The sequence below is a fragment of the Harmonia axyridis genome, chromosome 4 (assembly GCF_914767665.1).
Source record: "Harmonia axyridis chromosome 4, icHarAxyr1.1, whole genome shotgun sequence".
NCBI classification, from domain to species: domain Eukaryota; kingdom Metazoa; phylum Arthropoda; class Insecta; order Coleoptera; family Coccinellidae; genus Harmonia; species Harmonia axyridis.
Genome location: NC_059504.1, coordinates 19,147,357 through 19,161,252, shown reverse-complemented (window position 1 = coordinate 19,161,252; position 13,896 = coordinate 19,147,357). Strand labels below are relative to the sequence as shown.

The 13,896-nt window shown below is 33.4% G+C and overlaps 1 non-coding gene across 1 annotated transcript; it reads left to right on the top strand.

Moving 5' to 3' along the window:
- Nucleotides 1-8,258: 8,258 nt before the first annotated feature.
- Nucleotides 8,259-8,330, top strand: Trnaa-cgc. Its single transcript has one exon. It is a non-coding gene; the product is annotated as a tRNA-Ala (tRNA).
- Nucleotides 8,331-13,896: the final 5,566 nt, after the last annotated feature.

The window sequence follows — 13,896 nt, the reverse complement described above, 5'->3', positions numbered from 1 at the left end:
CTCCATCTCGACAGACCATAACCCCATTCTACCTCTATATACTGGGATATACACATGGGCGTTTGATGTAGTTTTTCCTTTCATGTTGGTACCCACAAGGATCTTTCTGACCTCTTTATCTAGATCTTTACATCTTTTTAGAGTCGATGTTCTCCTTTCATTGGGATATATGTTGCCCATTACGTACAATGCACTTGAAACAACCGTGCTGTTGAATAATTTTGCCTTTTGGATAGTTGTTAATGGGGATTCGCAAATTTTTGTTGTTAGTTGTTTAACTTTTTCAGTGATTATATCAAAGTTGTCCTGTGTGTCACTTTCCAACTGCTCCAATCCCAAGTACATGTACCCTTTTCTTATTTCTGGAAGGAACGATAGTTCTTCGTTTTCTTTATCTGGATCCTCTAGCTCTTTATTGTAGAATCCACATTTCCTCTCATTTAATTGCAGACTCAATTCTCTTGCGCTCTTTTTTAATTCTTCCGTCATGGTTTTAGGCCCTTTTTTGTTGGCGAATGGCACTTAAAATCGTCCATGAATGCAAGGATGTTGTGTCTACCTCTTGTTTCTCTAGTCACTCTGAAGGATCAACGATAAGACTTTTGTTGAAGACGTTAGAAGAAGTCCATCCCGAACGCCAAATTTCCTTGTCGCTTTCATTGGATTCAAGGAAGGTATTAGTCCATAAAGGTTTGCGTGATTTCAATCTAGCAGTTCTAGAATCAGGGAAATAGGATACAATTGGAAATGAGTTCGGGTAGAAATGAAATTTATCCCAAGATTTCTTGACTGCAACCTGTCTACGAATATGAGGCGGAACTATATGTGATAGCACCGGTAACCAATCTAAAGTAGTAGATCTAATAGTCCCACTAATAATTCTCATAGAAACGTTAAGCTGTGCATCAATTTTATGAACATGAGCACTATTGAACCAAACAGAACAACAGTATTCCGCCGCAGAAAAAACCAAGGCCAAGGCTGCTGTACGAAGAGTGTTGGCATCAGCACCCCATGAAGATCCTGCTAATTTTTGGAAGATATTATTCCTCGACTTCAATTTCAAACGCAAAGTGAACCTTGAAATTCAAAGAAGAATCAAGTTCAACTCCAAGATATTTGGGGGGCAAAATTATGATTCAAGACGGAATTATTAAAAGGTACTCTCAATTTTCTGTGTTTTTGTTGATTATTCAAATGGAAACAAGATACTTCTGTTTTATTTGGATTAGGGCATAAGTGCCACTCAAGAAAATAATTTTCCATAATTTTAGATGAAAAAAAAAAGAGGATAAATGGTATATACACTTATCAATACGCCGTAACTATGGGAAATTCACGAATTCTATCGGTTCATCAAAACATTAGTTATAAAATCATCGATACCTAATAAAGTATTCAGAAATCTGTACCCAAAATTGTTCTTGATATCGAAAAAACGGAAGGATATAAAACGTCAAAGGTGTCAAATATCTCAAGAAAACAAATAAGCGTCCCCAACACTATTCAATTGGCCCGCAAAATTGTAATGATCTGATTGCGAGCAAATCCCCGAAAGCTGTTCCATAAATGTATCCTTCCACCCTTAATCCTTAGGATATCTTGGTCGATAGATAAGGACAAGCATATCCACCTACTCGGCGATAAGCTTTCACTGACGCAAAGATTGCGCGGGCGTATAATAGGGGGAAAATTTTCGGACAGAGACGGGGTAGTTCGAGGCCACTGAATTCGAGCGGGGGCGTTCTTACGTCATCGTCTGCTATCGTTCGATAGGGATGGGCAAGGGACAGAAAACTATCGATATATATTGTATCGATATTTTCGGACACTATCGAAATGTATCGAAATATGTTAGAGTAAAAATATCGATATATCGATATTCATCAATATATCGCTGTAATATTTTGGTGTGGGAAATTTTTTTTTTTAATTCAATAAAGTTTTTCTATCATAGAGGAGAATAATAAGATTCAGTTGAAAAATACATATTTAGTAGTTTTCAATATTCGCATTATGATTCTGACCACAAGAAAGATATTTTGATCTACTTCCATTAGTCGAACATCCAGATTTTTACTAGTATGCAGAATTTCAGTTTTGCGATTCTACATTTCGATATTCAGGTATTTCAGAGTTTCAAATTCGATATTTTCAATATGTCGCATTATGATTCATCGTGACCAGATTCAGTTGAAAACACATTTAGTAATTTGCTTCCATGTTTATAGAATATTTTCAAAATGGAGTAGGTACTTCTGAAATTCTACATATCGAAAATACTCTATATTTACTTGAAAGTGTCAAATTCGATATTTTTTAATATTTTGCTAATATTTTTATGATTTTGACCACACGAAACATATTATGCTCTAGTTCCAGATTCATCGTGACCAGATTCAGTTGAAAACATCATATTTAGTAGTTTTGCATATTTTCAATATGTAGAATTTCAAAACTGAAAATGCTTCTTATTGTATGGGTTAATATGGGGTAGGTAAAAGGGATCTTGGGAATTCCAGCAATAACCAATGAATGGTTCAGGACGTTTATGTACAGAAAGAACGGTATTTAACAACGGCCGTTGAATTTTATTACAATTTTATTATGTCTATTTTTTCTTGAGCTTTCAGCAAGATCGAGACATAACTTTTTATTTTCGATGAGTAGAAATTCAAAATTGCTACATATATCGAAAATATTCGAAATTCATTTTATAGTCCGCTAAATCAGGATTTTGCACTAATGGAACTAGAGTAGAATATTTTTCGTGAGTCGAAATCATAATGTGAAATATAAAAAATTATCGAATTTGATACTCTGAAATCTATAAAATATATCGATAATATCGGTTAAAAATATCAACAATCGATAGTATCGAAATTGAAAATGTCGACGATATTTATCGAAAATTTTCTGAAAAAATATCGATATTTCGATATATCGATATTTATTGCCCATCCCTATCGTTCGAACAGGGTGGTTTATACAGGAGTGGACGCCGAAGAGTGGGTTGAACGAAAGTTCGAATTGAAATTTCGACGAATTTGATGCGAGGGTGAAGTTTTCACGGAAAACTGCATTGTATTATAACACCCCCTGCGTTGACTGACATTTTGGTTGATATTATCCCTCATTTAACGAAGAAAATGTAGTACAAGAACTTTTTAATCGCGATTATTTTTTTTTTTTTTTTCGTTTTTCTTCTATATTTCGGGGAGTTTTGCATGATGTTATATACAGGGTGATTCACCGCGAAGGCCTATCTGATGGTTATGGAAAACTAATCATGATTTTGTGCTGAAAATTTGCATGTTGAGGTTTGGGGCAATGATCTTTCTCCCTAACATATTTTCAGATCTCTACCACCTCCGGTTATAATGGAAATAGACTATTTCTCTATTATTTCAAATGGCACACCCAGTATAATATTGCATCATTGGATAACTGTTTTGATAACAATTTCAAGAATATGCCAAACCTTCGGTAAAAACGCAACGGTTCATGAGTTAATGTTATTCTTATAAAAAAAATGATGGCGGGATTCACATTTTTTTGAATATTTCTGCAGAATTTGTTTTTTCGGAAAAAAACCTTTTTCATTTTCGATTCTGGAAAATACTATAAGACTGTTTGCAGTTTGGATCAAAAATTTACAGGGTGTTTGTAAGAAGATCATACTTGGACAACTCAAATTTATCAAAACTCAAGATTTTCGAATCAGAACCTATATTTTTCATTATTTCAGTCGAATCTACTTCCAAAAATAGGGGGGGGTTACTAATCAAACCCTCTACCTTAATATCAAGGAAGAACTTTAAATAAGGAAAAACCGCAATTCTTAACTGTGTGGAGTAGTCTGTGACTTCGGGAAAACACAGAAAGAAACTAAAATTCCATGTTCCGATAACTAAATTTGACATTTTATAATAATAATAATGATGTTTATTCATTTGAAGCAAGAAATAAACATGGTTTATGTTACAGAGATCATAGCAGATATAGTAATCTGTATGGATTGTAACACCCCGTATCTTAGAATACTGAGCATTTGCGAACAAAAATTATATAGCAAACTGTCACTTTTTCACATGCAGAATCGCCCCCTGAAGTTTGTCGCATTTATTCACTAAAACCCTGTATATTGAGGCCATTTTACACGTTTTTCAAATTATTACGTTATTATTTTTAAGGATAATACAGAAAGAAACTGAAATTCGATGTTTGGATAACTAAATTTTAAATTTCATAAATTATAACTAATTTTTCATTGGGTTTGTTGAGAAATACATGAACCAATACAATTTTCAATTACGAATAATCCAATTAAAATTCTTGAAATTTCAAATTTATCGCAACATCGTGTGGTGTCTTTACCCATTTATTGTTACTTATGGGAATATTTTATTTATGTAGTGAATTTATCAGATTAGAATTTATATCAATCGTAGTGAACTGGTGATTTATCAGAAGAATAATTATAACACGTTTATTTCTCGAAGGTTTATTCATTTAAGACTGATTGCTCTCGTTTATTGCGGTACATAAGTTTTATGCAGATAACAATATGAACATTTGAATCATATGAATATATCACACATCGAATTTTAGTTTCTTTCTATAGGTTCTTATTTGAAAATCTCGAGTTTTGATGCATAAGAATTGTCCATGTTCATTTTTTTTAAATTTTTGCAGAAAAAGTTTTTTCTAAATATAATAATAATTGTCTTCAACCTTTTTTATTTTCGATTCCTCGAATACTTACTTTATGCGGTTGTCCAAGTTCATGATATTTTGATTAACTTATGTACATGGTGGTTATCAAAAGATCATGAAGTTGGACAACTAAAATTCATCAAAACTCAAGATTTTCAAATTAGAACCTATATTTTTTTATTATTCCAGTCAATTCTACGTATAAAAAGAGGGGAGGTAATTTGAGCAAACCTTTGACCCAAAATGAATACTTTGGGAGTTATCGAGAAAAAACCGCAATCTTTAACTGTGTGGAGTAGTCTGTGACTTCCGGAAAACATAGAAACATACTTTAATTCGCTGTTTCGATAACTAAATTTGACATTCCAAGAATTTTAATCAATTATTCGTAATTGAAATTTTATTGGTTGTTTCATAATTTTGTTTAAGAGTTGTATTTCCATTGAAAAATAGTAATGAAATTAAGCGAACCGTTCGATATATTTATAATATCAAATTTGAATATTTCTCCCCCAAAAATCTCCAGCGAAAAAATATCCCAAGAAATATTATACCCTAAACTTCCCCTGAGTGTCCAAAAAAAACCCAAATTTGGGGGAAAATACCCCAATATGGCAACCCTGGCCCAAGCTTCAAGTAAGGTGTTTGGAAGTTAATCTTCATGTGGCTAAACATTATAAAAACAGATGTTTCAGTAATTTTAAGACGTTTATCAAGTGACTTCGTTTAAACAAAACAAAACGTTAACCCGTCGTGACTCTGATCTATAACTAGTTGCATGAGAATCTTAAACTTCCCAACAACCTGACGCGTACCTAATACCGTTTTTCGTTTACGCCGTCATGTAAACCTATCGGGCAAGTCCAGGTCACGGGATGAACTCGAGTACGTTGAAATAAATAACCTGCAACACACTTCATTATGCCGTACAAGAATTTTCGTCCCCCCCACCCTTCTCAAAACCTCCGCGTTCTTATTGAACGATTGTGCTGTCCTCTTTGCCAGCCGTGAGTCTGATACGATAACCGAACAATTCGAAATGTTTTCTGTGTGGATTGTGGAATTGTCACTCGAATGGGTCGATTTAGATGCTTAGGAACGCTCTATTTTATGACTAAGATTGAAATTATGATTTTTACAGTTGGATTTTTAATATTTAGATCGACGTCCGGCATCTGAAAGGTTGGTCAACTCAAATGTATATACAAAAGGTTGGGCAACTCGAATGTATATGCAAGTATATACGCGGTTTTCCAATGAGAGGTTTTATTTTGAAAAGCCCGCCATCAGGGCAGCTTTCATCTTTTGACATTACATTCAAAATGTTGATACATTCGAAATGTTTTGTGTGGAATTGTCACTCGAGTGGGTCGATTTAGATGCTTAGGAACGCTCTATTTTATGTTAAGATTGAAATTTTAATTTTTACAGTTGGATTTTTAATATTTAGGTCGACGTCCGGCTTCTGAAAGGTTGGTCAACTCATATGTATATACAAAAGGTTCAGGTTGGTCAACTCAAATGTATATACAAGTATATACACTGTTTTCCAATGAGAGGTTTCATTTTGAAAAGCCCGCCATCTGGGCAGCTGTCATCTCTTGACATTACATTCAAAATGTTGTTAAATTCGAAATGTTTTGTGTGGAATTGTCACTCGAATGGGTCGATTTAGACGCTTAGGAACGCTCTATTTTATGATTAAGATTGAAATTATAATTTTACTGTTGGATTTCTAATATTTAGATCGACGACCGGCTTCTGAAAGGTTGGTCAACTCAAATGTATATACAAAAGGTTGGCCACATCAAATGTATGTACAAGGATATGCAGGGTTTTCCAATAAGAGATTTCATTTTAAGAATCTCGCCATCTGGGCAGCTGTCATCTTTTGACATTACATTGAAAATGTTGTTAAATTCGAAATGTTTTGTGTGGAATTGTCACTCGAATGGGTCGATTTAGACGCTTAGGAACGCTCTATTATATGATTAAGATTGTAATTATAATTTTTACAGTTGGATTTTTATATTTAAATCGACGACCGGTTTCTGAAAGGTTGGTCAACTCAAATGTGTATACAAAAGGTTGGCCAACTCAAATGTATGTACAAGTATATGCATGGTTTTCCAATAAGAGATTTCATTTTAAGAATCTCGCCATCTGGGCAGCTGTCATCTTTTGACATTACACTGAATATGTTGTTACATTCGAAATGTTTGTGTGGAATTGTCACTCGAATGGATCGATTTAGACGCTTAGGCACGCTCTATTTTATGATTAAGATTGAAATTATAATCTTACAGTTGGATTTCTAATATTTAGATCGACGACCGGCTTCTGAAAGGTTGGTCAACTCAAATGTATATACAAAAGGTTGGCCAACTCAAATGTATGTACAAGTATATGCAGGGTTTTCCAATAAAAGATTTCATTTTAAGAATTTCGCCATCTGGGCAGCTGTCATCTTTTGACATTACATTGAAAATGTTGTTACATTCGAAATGTTTGTGTGGAATTGTCACTCGAATGGTCGATTTAGACGCTTAGGAACGCTCTATTTCATGATTAAGATCGAAATTATAATTTTTACAGTTGGATTTTTAATATTTAGATCGACGACCGGCTTCTGAAAGGTTGATCAACTCAAATGTATATACAAATGGGGGGCCAACTAAAATGTATGTACAATTGTACAAGTATATACAGGGTTTTCCAATAAGAGGTTTCATTTTAAAAATCCCGCCATCTGGGAAGCTGTCATCTTTTGACATTAGACAAGTAAAAACTACACTACAAAAATGGTAAAAATTTTGCTGTCACAGTTCGCAAAACTAAAGCATTTTTGTATTGTCGTGAAGCACCTCCTCTGCCGGCAATAGTGAAACTGGTAGAATAATTTGAGCTGTTGACACAAGCTAGCGAAATGAAGAATTGAAACCAAGTTCCATCAAAATCGTATAAGCATTGTAGAAGCTAGGGCTGTTACAAGGATTTGCGGACACACAGACAGACTGAAACAAAAAAAGGTGTCTGAAATGCCTTTTGCGAATGGAAATTGTGAACTCGTAGACTTAAAGTTTTTTCCATCCCAAAAATGATCACAAAGCTTCCTTAGTTGAATCGAAGCGATACCATAATTGGAAACGACCTAAAAACAAATTTTGAAATGAATAATAGTCCCATCGCCATCATTTCTGCAATCAATGAATTCAACAACTGAAATAAGCATAAAATCATCTCACAGGAATATCAACAAGACCAATTGAATATAATAATCCTGATCTACTTTCTTCACAAAACAATACAAACCTTGCAATTCAATTGGTGCTAGAGGGCATGAACTAAGAGCAATTTAAATATCACAATGAAGAGAAATCCGATTTGAGAATGATGACTTTAGTTAGAATGATTTTGCAGCATTGATTTCACTGATAAATATAACTTTAAACCTTTCAACGAATACGTATTATGTGAATTTTGTAATTATCTTGTTCATAAGGCAGGTGTCAATCCGATAATATTTGTCAAATTCCCAACATGGGGGTGTAACTCAGTGGTAGAGTGTCTGCTTCGCATGCTGAAAGTCCTGGGTTCAAATCCCAGCTCCTCCAGTATATTTTTTGTTGGAATATAAAGGATAAGACATAAACAAAGTACTCTTTAACATCTGAAGAAATTGAAAGTTTATATTTTCTATTATATCTGAACCAAGCAAATCTTATCTAGGTTTTTTGTTGTTTATTTTACCACTAATATATTCAAATAACTAAATTAAACTATGACATAAAAAACACACATAAAATTAATTGTCAACAAAATTAAGTTAAAAAATAAGTAATAAAATTATAGTGTATAATTGTAGGAATTAATATAATAACTAGTACGCCCATATAGATCTACCTAATAGGTAGATCAATGTTGTCCATAGATCTACCTTGTAGGTAGATCAATGTTGCCCACAGATCTACCTTGTAGGTAGATCAATGTTGTCCATAGATCTACCTTGTAGGTAGATCATCATAGCCCATAGATCTACCTTTTAGGTTGATCAATATTGCCCATAGATCCATATTTTAATTCATTCATAAATACTTCCATATCTCCTGTAAAATCGATATCGCACTGTATAAAAAATATTCATCGCACGTATATCTTAGCAAATTATGCAAGAGAAAACAAATCTAAAGCTCTTATTCCAATTTCCAGATTTCATAAGGTCTCGATTTTCCAGAAATGTATAATTGGCGCTTGAAAATTGTACACCCTGTATATAATCGTCAATCCCCACCTGTATACCTTCAAGAATTATGCAATTGAATGATAACCTATAGAGCTAACATGACAACTATAAGAAAAGTTTTCAGTTCTCCAGAGACATCTCGGAAATTGTACACTCTGTATAAACGTTATTCATCGCACGTATATCTTCGCAAATTATGTGAGAGAAATCTAACTTGAAATTTCAATTTTCAGATTTCATAAGTTTTCAATTTTACAGAAAAGCATAATTGGCGCTCGAAAATTGTGCACCCTGTATAATATGGTCAATTTATCGAAAAACCTCCAATAGGCAACTTGAAAAAAAACAATGTATAATCGTTATTCTTATATGTACTTTGAAAATCGGAAAAACATAATTATATGTGTATACTACGAAATCATTCACACAATAGACTAAACAAAAAATTGATCCATTTCAATAATCCGAAGCATTCACCGCCAAATAATATAAAAATTAATAACTGGCGAAAAATTAAGAAAAAAAAAATTATCACCTGCTGCAAGATTTGAACTCGCATCCCAAAAGAGACCTCAGATTGTACGACCGCATCCCTAACGACCCGGCCACAATGCCTTTGCATAGTTAAGTGCATTTGTGCTTCTTATAGGAATAATGTCAAAATAACTGGTGACAGAGATTCTATAAATTGATGAATTTTCATGAATTTCGTTTAAAAAATCGTTAAATATAAAGGAAATCGAATTAAAATATCTCTACCTACCAGTTTTCTTCGCCTCAAATGCTGATATCTTTCCAAAATGATATATTTACCTTGACAATTCACATGAAACGGAATGCTTCAAGATTTGACCAATTTCCATGAAAATATCAACAAAACGCAAAAATACCATCATAAAAGGGCGGTACATACAGGTGTAGTCTATTATTTCCTCAAATTTCTCGTTAAAAACTTTTCAAATAACCAAATGACTCCTGTAGAGTCTTCTGGCAAACCAAGCTTTCCACTGACACAAAACGATTCCGCTTGAAAATATCATAAAATATACATGGAAAAAGGGATATAAATCGCATCTGATTCATCTTTTCTTGCATATTTCCTCTCGATTCGTCCAAATTTCAACATTTCCATTAAAATATCATCTGACGTTTCCCACTTTCATTCTGTATTTCGACGATTTCATGAATGAGCACAGAATTGGTTAAAACGTCAGAATATTTTGAATAGATTATTATATTGATCCTTGATTTTATTATACAGTTATTCATATTTCAAATAGTTCTATTCATCAAGAGCCCTCTAATGGACACAGTAAAAATAATATAAAACCTAAATATTCTAGAAACGTCAATTGCCGCGGACGTTGCTAGGCCCGTTGCTACCCAAGGACATCGTAGTATTTTCCTATTGGTCGTTCACGTCGACGTGAATCTGGAAATTCGTCGGGAAATTTCCCAAACTTTATCCGTTCATTCCCAGGTAATCCCGAAAAATCGGGAAACGGGAATATCCGCGGGAGTTAATTCGACATTTTCTCTTTCTTCCCGTACTTTTAGTTTTTCTCGTATCTCTCCCAGAGCCGAGAACACTCGACCGCAAAATCGGTCCAAAATCGTTCGATTTTCGGTGGGAGGAGCGCTTACGAGTTTAATATAGTATAGACAAGATGTTTCACATGTGTACAAAAACGTACCGCAACTTGTATCACATAAAATGTTTCTGAATTGACTTTGAAACAAACATAAAGAACTCATTTTTCGAAATAACGTTTATTTTTGTTATGTTTTGAAAGCGTGAATTTCAAAAACTTTTGCTGAATTGATAGATTATTGTGAATTTAGTCTTGTAGTTAGGTATATCAATCAATAAAACTCTTGAATGTATTGTAATATGGCAAGTTTTATAGGTTTATTTTATACTCTTTATGCTATACTATTTGTTAATATTTTGTATTTAGTCTTGTAGTTAGGTATAGGTATAAATGAATAAATTTCTTGAATGTATTGTAATATGGCAAGTTTTATAGGTTTAGTTTATACTATTTATGCTATACTATTTTTGTGTTATTATTCATTCTTTTTATTGATATTTTGAGTCATAGTTGATACATTAATTGAACTACAGAATATATTGCAATATTTATATTATTTTTTAGTATTATTTCTGTTTATGGAATTTTAGCACTTGCGCCTAGTAATGAGTCATATTTTATATCAAATTAAGAATATCTTATCAGGTATTTAAAAATTATTTTTCATTCAATTTATTGTTGAATCTTTTGACTCTTTCAACTTGCAAATGAATAAATGATAACATATTCATTCTTTTCCTATTGACGATTTGATCTTCCTGATATAAATAATACCTGCCTTCCGATACTAGGTAATTCAACTAACTCAAAAATAACTTTTCAACCGTTTCAAAGTAATCGTTCACAGAAGAACGAAGTACACTCTCTTGTTACTTGCTCTGTGGTTAATAACCTTCGAACCATCGAGTCTGGACATCTATGCTACCCCACCCGCCTCTCTGTCAAGTCTGTGGATCAGATATCGAAATAACTTCCATAATTTCGACATATTTGGACGATGACGAAACAACAAGACACGAAATTTCATTCAGAGGATTCAGATTGGAGCAATGGAAGAGTGAAGGCAGAAGATGATAAGTCACACAATTATCCCAGGCGGCTGGACATTAACCGTTTGATTCTTCAGGCGAATGACCACCTAACATTGTTGAGAACCGGATTGGAACGAAAACTATCTGCTCTTACGAACAGGTTGATGTTTGCGAAGCTTCCATATAAATGAAAGATCGAGTTCGATTCGATGTATCGATTCTGTGGGAGTCATAGAAATATTCGCCGATACTTCAGAGTCGAAAACATAAAGGGTTTTCCAATAAGAGCATTTTGGTATAAAAAAGAAACGAGTATATTTTAAGAGAAATCAATGTATGTTTATTTTATTGTGAAGAAGAAGGTATGCTATTAACGAAGGAAAACGATCAAGCTTGGCTTGATTTTCAAGCTACTTGGCTTGAGCTTGACTTGATTTCAAGTCAAGTACGAGTAGTAGTTTTTCAATCTCAAATCAAGTGAAGTATTTATTTATCAAGTACTTGAATCATATCAAGCTACTTGATTTTTAGCAGTTTCATTGTGTAGTATCAGATCAATAAAAAAAATGATGAAATGAGAAGGAACCTTGCAAAAAACACTTTTATTTATTAAACTTATTGTATGAAAGAACCAAAAATATCAACTTTTTTGAAATAGAAACATAAATTAAATCACTATAAATCATAACAAAATAAAACATAATAAAAAAGTAAAGTTTCTTAATATTGAGAAACCTCCAGACTTTGCTTGATTTCATAGTTTTCCATCCAGGATCTAAGACCCATGAGGCATTTTATAGATTTGTCGCCTAACCTATTGCGGGTTTTTGTAACTGTAAGAGCAGATCTGGATAATTGTCTGTCAACAGGAGCTGAAGATGCTGGCGTTGATAAAAAATCCTTGGCCATTTTGAGCAAGTTTGGAAAGATGTTTCTCTAATTCTGTGGTTATTCCGTTCATTCTTCCACATCTTGTAGAACAAAATCGTGCGAGAATATATCAGAAACGCACAGTTTTCATGGTTATATTTTATTATTCTATGTTGGTACTCCGAACTTTCCGCCACGGCTTTATATGTCAATTCATCAATTTGCCTTAAAGAAATCAGTTCTGCCAACCAACATTTTTCAATGCAAAAATCACTGAATTATATTTATGGAAATATTTCATTAATTTCGATGAAAATGCAATGAATTAGAGAAAATAATGTATAATACTCGTACAGAAGGCTCATTCTACCACTCGTTCATTCCAAAACTCGCCACTTCGTGGCTCGTTTTTGAATTTTGAACTCGTGGAAGAATATCAATGCCTTCTGCAGTTGTATTATAAATAACTATTCTGAAACTACCAAAAAATACACAACAGATTTCATAGAAATGTGAGAGAACTACTAATAAACTCACACTGACGAATGCTTCAGTCTCTCGGCGCTCGAGGAATCCCCTTATTTAGTCTAAGCGCGCACGAGATTGCAGAAATATATGCTGTGCAACGCGTGCATATCAAGCTCAAGTTATGTCAAGTAGCTTGATATCAAGTCAAGCAATAAATATCTAAATCAAGCCAAGCTCAAGTATGTAATTTTTAACGAGCTTGATTTTCAAGTCAAGTAGTTGGTTAAAATGTCAAGCTATTGGCTTGATGAATCCCTACAAATGGCGGCTACTGTTACGGAACCCTATCCTTTTCATGAAATTTTCCATGACCAATTCGCACCTCTGCTTTCTGAATTTCTGATATATTTAGGTAATTATTTCGATATATTTTGATTTAATATGAAGCGTTGATTCACTATGGGATATAAAAAGTGCGTTCTTCTTGGAGAAACTCGCGAATTGTGTGAAATATCGTATCACTGATATGTTTTCATTTCCACGCGCTTCAGGTCAAATTTGATAGTTCATGTTGGGGACAAAATTGCTTACTGAAAGTGACATATACTCCCTCTATCTGTGTTTATTATTCTGAGTGAAGTTTTTACTTCTCTAATGTCAAAATAAGACAGCCACAAATCGGGCTATACAAAATGAAACCTCTTATTGAAAAACCTCTTTTTAAGTAGGGGGAATATAATTTTGTTTTCATTTAATTAGATACTGAATTTCAATGATAAGAGCTACTAATCCAACTAGAAAAAACAATAATCATCGATTCATTGATCACCGAACACAAATATGTAAAGAATTCCCATGGGATAAATAAGAATGAAAACAAAAATAGAACAATTAACAACAAAACAAACATAAAAATAAAGAAAGAGTGTGGAGGTCAATAAACACTTTTTTCTCTCTCGAAATAACCGCATTGTAG